The sequence below is a fragment of the Vitis vinifera genome, chromosome 9 (genome assembly GCF_030704535.1).
Source record: "Vitis vinifera cultivar Pinot Noir 40024 chromosome 9, ASM3070453v1".
Classification (NCBI taxonomy): Eukaryota; Viridiplantae; Streptophyta; class Magnoliopsida; order Vitales; family Vitaceae; genus Vitis; species Vitis vinifera.
Window position 1 is genome coordinate 11992404 of NC_081813.1, and position 7010 is coordinate 11999413.

A 7010-nucleotide genomic window follows, 5' to 3' on the forward strand; every position below is an offset into this window, starting at 1 on the left:
GGGGCTAAGTCACTATCAGCATTCTGTTGTCATTATCTTGGTTTGAGGAGTGCCTTGCGATGCATGTACATGTAATTTTGTATGTTAAAAATAATATCTGAGGAGTGAGGACAATGATTTTAGATTAAAATCAAAATTTGACAAAATGTCAGTGGGGACTTGGGAAAAACAGTGCCCTGTGCTATAAAATCCATGTTTCTTGCTGCTATTTTTCACTCAGACGCACGCTTACAAGTCTGCTTCTCTTCCATTCCTCACTCTGGCATACAAAGAGACATAGAATTAGTTAGCATTCATGGGTGGTGGAGATTTCACAGTAACAGTGAGCAGGAAGGAAGTAGTGGCAGCTGTACTGCCTGTGCAGGAGTATTGGCTGCCACTATCTAACCTGGACTTGCTTTTGCCTCCAGTAGATGTGGGTGTGTTTTTCTGTTACAAGAAGCCACATGATTTAACATTTGGGTCCATGATTGGCGTTCTGAAGGAGGCCTTGGCCCAAGCACTGGTGTCCTATTATCCATTTGGAGGAGAAGTTTTGAGTAACTCAGCGGGTGAGCCCGAGCTCCTTTGCAACAATCGTGGGGTTGATTTCATGGAAGCTTATGCGGATGTACAACTACAAAACCTCAACTTGTATAACCCCGATGAAAGCATTGAAAGCAAGCTTGTCCCTAAGAAGAAACATGGCGTTCTGTCAGTCCAGGTAACTCTCTCTCTTTCTCTATGATATGCTAATCCTAATTAGTTGTAATCATGACATGCTTATTGTTATGTAAATGAACTAATGACAGGTGACTGAGCTCAAATGTGGCGGAGTTGTGGTGGCCTGTACATTCGATCATAGGATAGCAGACGCATATTCTGCCAATATGTTTCTAGTTTCATGGGCTGAAATGGCTCAGTCCAAACCATTATCAGTACTACCATCTTTCCGGCGCTCTCTCCTCAACGCTCGACGTCCGGGCTCCTATGATCCTTCCCTTGACGACATGTACGTCCCCATGTCAACCTTACCTCCTCCCAAAGCTCCACAGTCTGGTGATGATCTTCTCATAAACCGCCTTTACTTGTCACAGCCGAACAGCTCAGTCTACTCCAATCACTAGCTACCAGCAAGAGTAGCTCCTGCAAGAGGACTAAACTAGAGTCTCTCAGTGCTTTTCTGTGGAAGATGGTGGCCAAAAGTGCAGTCACGGAAAACGCAAACCAAAAAATATGCAGGATGGGCACCGTGGTGGATGGAAGAAAGAGACTGAGCAGTGGAGACGAGGTTAAAGCAGCAATGATGGCCTCTTACTTCGGAAATGTACTGTCCATACCCTTTGGTAAGAAGACAATAAATGAACTGAAAGAGAAACCATTGAGCTGGGTGGCAGATGCAATTCATGAGTACCTGGAAGGAGCAGTAACAAAGGAGCATTTCCTGGGGCTGATAGATTGGGTGGAGGCTCACCGTCCGGAGCCAGCTTTAGCGAAGATATACAGCAGTGGCAGTCGCGATGGACCGGCATTTGTGGTGTCATCAGGGCAGAGATTCCCAGGGTCAAGGGTGGATTTCGGGTGGGGTATGCCGGCTCTGGGGTCATACCATTTTCCATGGGGTGGGGAAGCTGGGTACGTGATGCCAATGCCGAGTCCTGTCAGAGATGGAGACTGGGTGGTGTACATGCACCTCTCCGTGGGGCAGATAGAGTGGATTGAGACTGAGGCTGCTCACATCTTTAGACCCTTAAGTTCTGAATATCTCAACTTGAGCAACTCAGATTAGCTTACATTTATCACTTCCTATTTGTTCACTGTCCCCCACAATGTTTGTTATTGTCTCCATCTCTATTTGCTGATTGTCATCCGCTTAATGTTAAACATTCCGTTTAAGAAGAAGCCCACCTGATTTAGAAGCCCCGATTTTTTGTGGCTTGTCTATTCCAATTTCCAGCCTCGTTAATTTTCCTCCTCTATACAAAATTCTCTATGAACATAAATAATACATTAATTGTGGGATTAGTTTTGACAAATAGGAAGTAATTGAAATTTATGGAGTTAAGTCCGACTAATGAAAAAGACGTAACCCAAGTGGTATTTTTAATACAAAAAAAACATTTTATAAATATCTTAATTTTTTTTAAAAAATAAATTGTTATTAATAAAAAATTTACTAAATCATATAGAATATAACTATTTCCAAGTAATAAATCTTTTGTACGTTCTTAAAAAATGAGACAGATATGAACCTAATAAAGTACGATTTTTTTTTTTAATAAATTAAACAGAATTTTTTAAACAAAGTGAAAAATTAAAAATCAAAAAATCAAAATGGGAGCAGTCAATTGGGAAATATTGTCCTTTTTCAGACTGCAAAATGAGTGTAGGCTTCTGCAGTTGCTGCATTCTAGTTGATGTGTGATAAAAGGTTTGTGCCCACGAACCATTCGGCCACCCCAGGAAGGGATGATACCCTTTGGTGCAGATCCAGACAGCTATTTACAAAGGGTAGGTCAAAAAACTTATCAAACCCATGCCGAATAGCCGTTTAGGAGGGAAGAAACAGAACCAAAAATAAAAATAAAAAAGGAGGAAGAAGAGAAAAGGGAGAAAAAGCATTGAGCATATTATCCACTTGTCTTCTTCCTAAACGGCTGTCTCTCTCCCTTTTCCAGTTGTGCCTCCCAGCTAACCAAAAAAAAATATCTCCCTGTCACCTCTGTAACTAGCCCACAAAAATGTCCTTATTGTCATGTAGCCCCACTTCCTATTAAGTTCTGTCTCCTTTGGCTGCCCAAGAACGGTTCCTTCTCAGGTGTCAAACAAAATAATAAAAAATAAAAAATAAACCCCTCCATATGGAGGGGGTTTACAATCCTACAGTTAAAAAATTTTATGAAAAAACTCTAACAAATAAAGTAAATACTATTAAAATTTATAAAATTTATTAATTTTTAATAATATATAAAATAATAAAATATGTATTTATGACATCACTGATTCGACCATGGATAATTTTTTCAATTCAATGACTGGTCTAATTCTGAAAACATTTGTATAACCTTCTTGTATTTGCCCCATTTAGATTAAAAATTTGAGACAGTTCTTCTTACAATCCTTCTCTTTTCTTATAATCAGAATAGTATTTTAACTCAATCAACAAAGTATGTATGCATATAAAGTTATTCCTAGATGAATTCTCTCAGTTATTTCTTAATTTTTCATTATCCACTTGTCCATCTCACTCAACTAATCCCTTCTGATGCATTGAAAAGCATTAGGAATGAGAATGAGGTTGCTAAGCCATTCTATAGATATTTATTTATGCGAGTGGCTAGTATATCTTTCGTCCCTACTGACAAAAGAAAGTAACCCCACAACTACAAGTGTGATTAGGGTAGCGACAGTGACTGTGTCTATGTGTCACTGTGCTGTCTTCATTGCAGAGAAATGATTTGAAATTTAATTTCTGGTTACACTGCCATCTTTAGTTAAACACATTACTTTCCCGCAGTAGAAGTTGCGCAGAGTTAAGGTTATCTAATTCTTCTGTGTTAGCGGTACTGGTCCTCTTCAAGTCCACTGATGATGATTTAGAACAAGTAAACCAAGCCAATGGGGCTTAGGTGGTAGCAACCCCGTTAGTCATTAGGTTGGCTTACGCACCAATTTTTATGCTGGCAGATTGAGAATCATCCCATCTTTTCCATATGTCGGCGCTCCAGTTTTGCAGTCCAACAGGAAGTTGGTGGTAGGGCCACGGATGTATAATGAATGCATGCACACGTTTTTTTTTTTCTTTCTTAGTGCTGTCAGCATGCCTAAGGCCATGGACATTATTTGAAACCTTTTCTCCACCTTGGGCCCACCACTAAGTGTGGTCACTTTGGCACATGTTCCAATGGACACTTGACTTTTTTTATTTATTGATATTTTGATGACTTTCTAACTCCAGCTCCTCAAATACCTTACATAATTCCACTTATCAAATAATATCAAAACTTTCATTTTAAAATAGTCTTTCTTAGTTACAATTCTTAAATTACTTCAGATTTTCCATTTTTAAACAATTCTTCAAATTTTCAATTTCTAAATTTAATTTCAAAATTTCAATTTTCGTAATTATTTATCTAATCATTATTATTATTATTTCATTCATTTATTTATTCACTTTCATTTATTTAAAATCTCATATCCAAATAACTCTTCAAATTTCCAATTTCTAAACTTAATTTTCAAATTCCAAAATTCCAATTTTCGCAATTATTTATCCAATCATTATTATTTTCGTTATTATCATTATTATTCTATTTATTTATTTATTCACTCATTCATTTATTTAAAATTTCATCTCTAAATAATTCTTCAAATTTCTAATTTCTAAATTTAATTTTCAAATTTCAAAATTCCAATTTTTGTAATTATTTATCCAATCATTATTATTTTTGTTATTATTATTATTCTATTCATTTATTTATTCACTTATTCATTTATTTAAAATTCAATCTCTAAATAATTTCCAATTTCTAAATTTAATTTCCAAGTTCCAAAAATCTAATTTTTGTAATTATTTATCCAATCATTATTATTTTCGTTATTATTATTATTCCATTCATTTATTTATTCACTCATTCATTTATTTAAAATTCCATCTCTAAATAATTCTTCAAATTTCCAATTTCTAAATTTAATTTCCAAGTTCCAAAATTTCAATTTTCGTAATTATTTTTCCAATCATTATTATTTTCATTATTATTATTATTACATTCATTTATTTATTCACTCATTCATTTATTTAAAATTTCATCTCTAAAAAATTCTTCAAATTTCCAATTTCTAAATTTAATTTCTAAATTCCAAAATTCCAATTTTCGCAATTATTTATCCAATCATTATTATTTTCGTTATTATTACTATTCCATTCATTTATTTATTCACTTATTCATTTATTTAAAATTCCATCTCATTCTTCAAATTTCCAATTTCTAAATTCAATTTCCAAGTTCCAAAATTCCAATTTTCGCAATTATTTATCCAATCATTATTATTTTCGTTATTATTATTATTATTTCATTAATTTATTTATTCGCTCATTCATTTATTTAAAATTTCATCTCTAAATAATTATTCAAATTTCTAATTTCTAAATTTAATTTACAAATTCCAAAATTCCAATTTTCGCAATTATTTATCCAATCATTATTATTTTCGGTATTATTATTATTCTATTCATTTATTTATTCACTTGTTCATTTATTTAAAATTCCATCTCTAAATAATTCTTCAAATTTCCAATTTCTAAATTTAATTTCCAAGTTCCAAAATTCCAATTTTCGCAATTATTTATTCAATCATTATTATTTTCGTTATTATTATTATTCCATTCATTTATGTATTTACTCATTCATTTATTTAAAATTCCATCTCTAAATAATTCTTCAAATTTCTAATTTCTAAATTTAATTTCCAAGTTCCAAAATTCCAATCTTGGCAATTATTTATCCAATCATTATTATTTTCGTTATTATTATTATTACATTCATTTATTTATTCACTCATTCATTTATTTAAAATTCCATCTCATTTTTCAAATTTCCAATTTCTAAATTCAATTTCCAAGTTCCAAAAATTCCAATTTTCGCAATTATTTATCCAATCATTATTATTTTCATTATTATTATTACTACATTCATTTATTTTTTCACTCATTCATTTATTTAAAATTCCATCTCATTCTTCAAATTTCCAATTTCTAAATTCAATTTCCAAGTTCCAAAATTCCAATTTTCGCAATTATTTATCAAATCATTATTATTTTTTTCATTATTATTATTCCATTCATTTATTTATTCACTTATTCATTTATTTAAAATTCCATCTCTAAATAATTCTTCAAATTTTCAATTTCTAAATTCAATTTCCAAGTTCCAAAATTCCAATTTTCGCAATTATTTATCCAATCATTATTATTTTCGTCATTATTATTGTTCAATTCATTTATTTATTCACTTATTCATTTATTTAAAATCCCATCTCTAAATAATTCTTCAAATTTCCAATCTCTAAATTCAATTTTCAATTTCTAAAATTCCAATTTTCGCAATTATTTATCTAATAATTATTATTTATGTTATCATTATTATTCTATTTATTTATTTATTCACTTATTCATTTATTTAAAATCCCATCTCTAAATAATCCTTCAAATTTCCAATATCTAAGTTCAATTTCCAATTTCCAAAATTCTAACTTTCGCAATTATTTATCCAATCATTATTATTTCGTTATTATCATTAGTCCATTCATTTATTTTATTCACTTATTCATTTATTTAAAATTTCATCTCTAAACAATCCTCCAAAATTCCAATTTCCAAATTTAATTCCCAATTTTCCAAAGTTCTAATTTTCACATTTGTTTATTATTATTATTATTTATTTATTTTAAAATTTCCATTTTAAAATTTAACTTCCTAATTTCTAATTCTTAAATTTAATTTTTAAAACTTCAAATTTTCAAATTTCATTTTTCAGACTTTAATCCTCAAATAATTTTCCAAGTTCCAATTTTCATGACTCCCAGTTTCAAATTATTTTTCTAAAATTCCAATTTTTCAATTCAATTCTTAAAACTTCATTTTTCAATTTAGTTTCAAAACTTGATTTTAAAAAATTTGTCTTTCAGGTGGTTTTAAATCTTTTAAATTCATTTATTTGATCTGTTTATTCGCCTAACTTAATTATTTTTATTCGTTCATCTTTCATATAGTTATTATTTATTTATTTTATGTTATTCGTTTATTTATTTATTTTCCATTATTATTATTATCATTATTTTCTTCTTTATTTTTCTTTTCTTCATTAAAATCTTGATTCACCAAAATCTAATTTTTAATAAACATGTTGCCATTTTTTATTCAGGTACGCATCTTGTGATTTTATTTGGTTCTTAATTATTTTCTCGTTTTTCACTACTTTAATAAGCATGGAGACAATTTTTATAATTCCAAAATAATGAAATTTGTGAAA

At 30.6% G+C, this 7010-nt stretch overlaps 1 pseudogene; it reads left to right on the top strand.

Annotated features, from left to right (window-relative positions):
- The first annotated feature begins 231 nt into the window (after positions 1-231).
- Positions 232-1855, top strand: LOC100249771 (coniferyl alcohol acyltransferase-like; annotated as a pseudogene).
- Positions 1856-7010: the final 5155 nt, after the last annotated feature.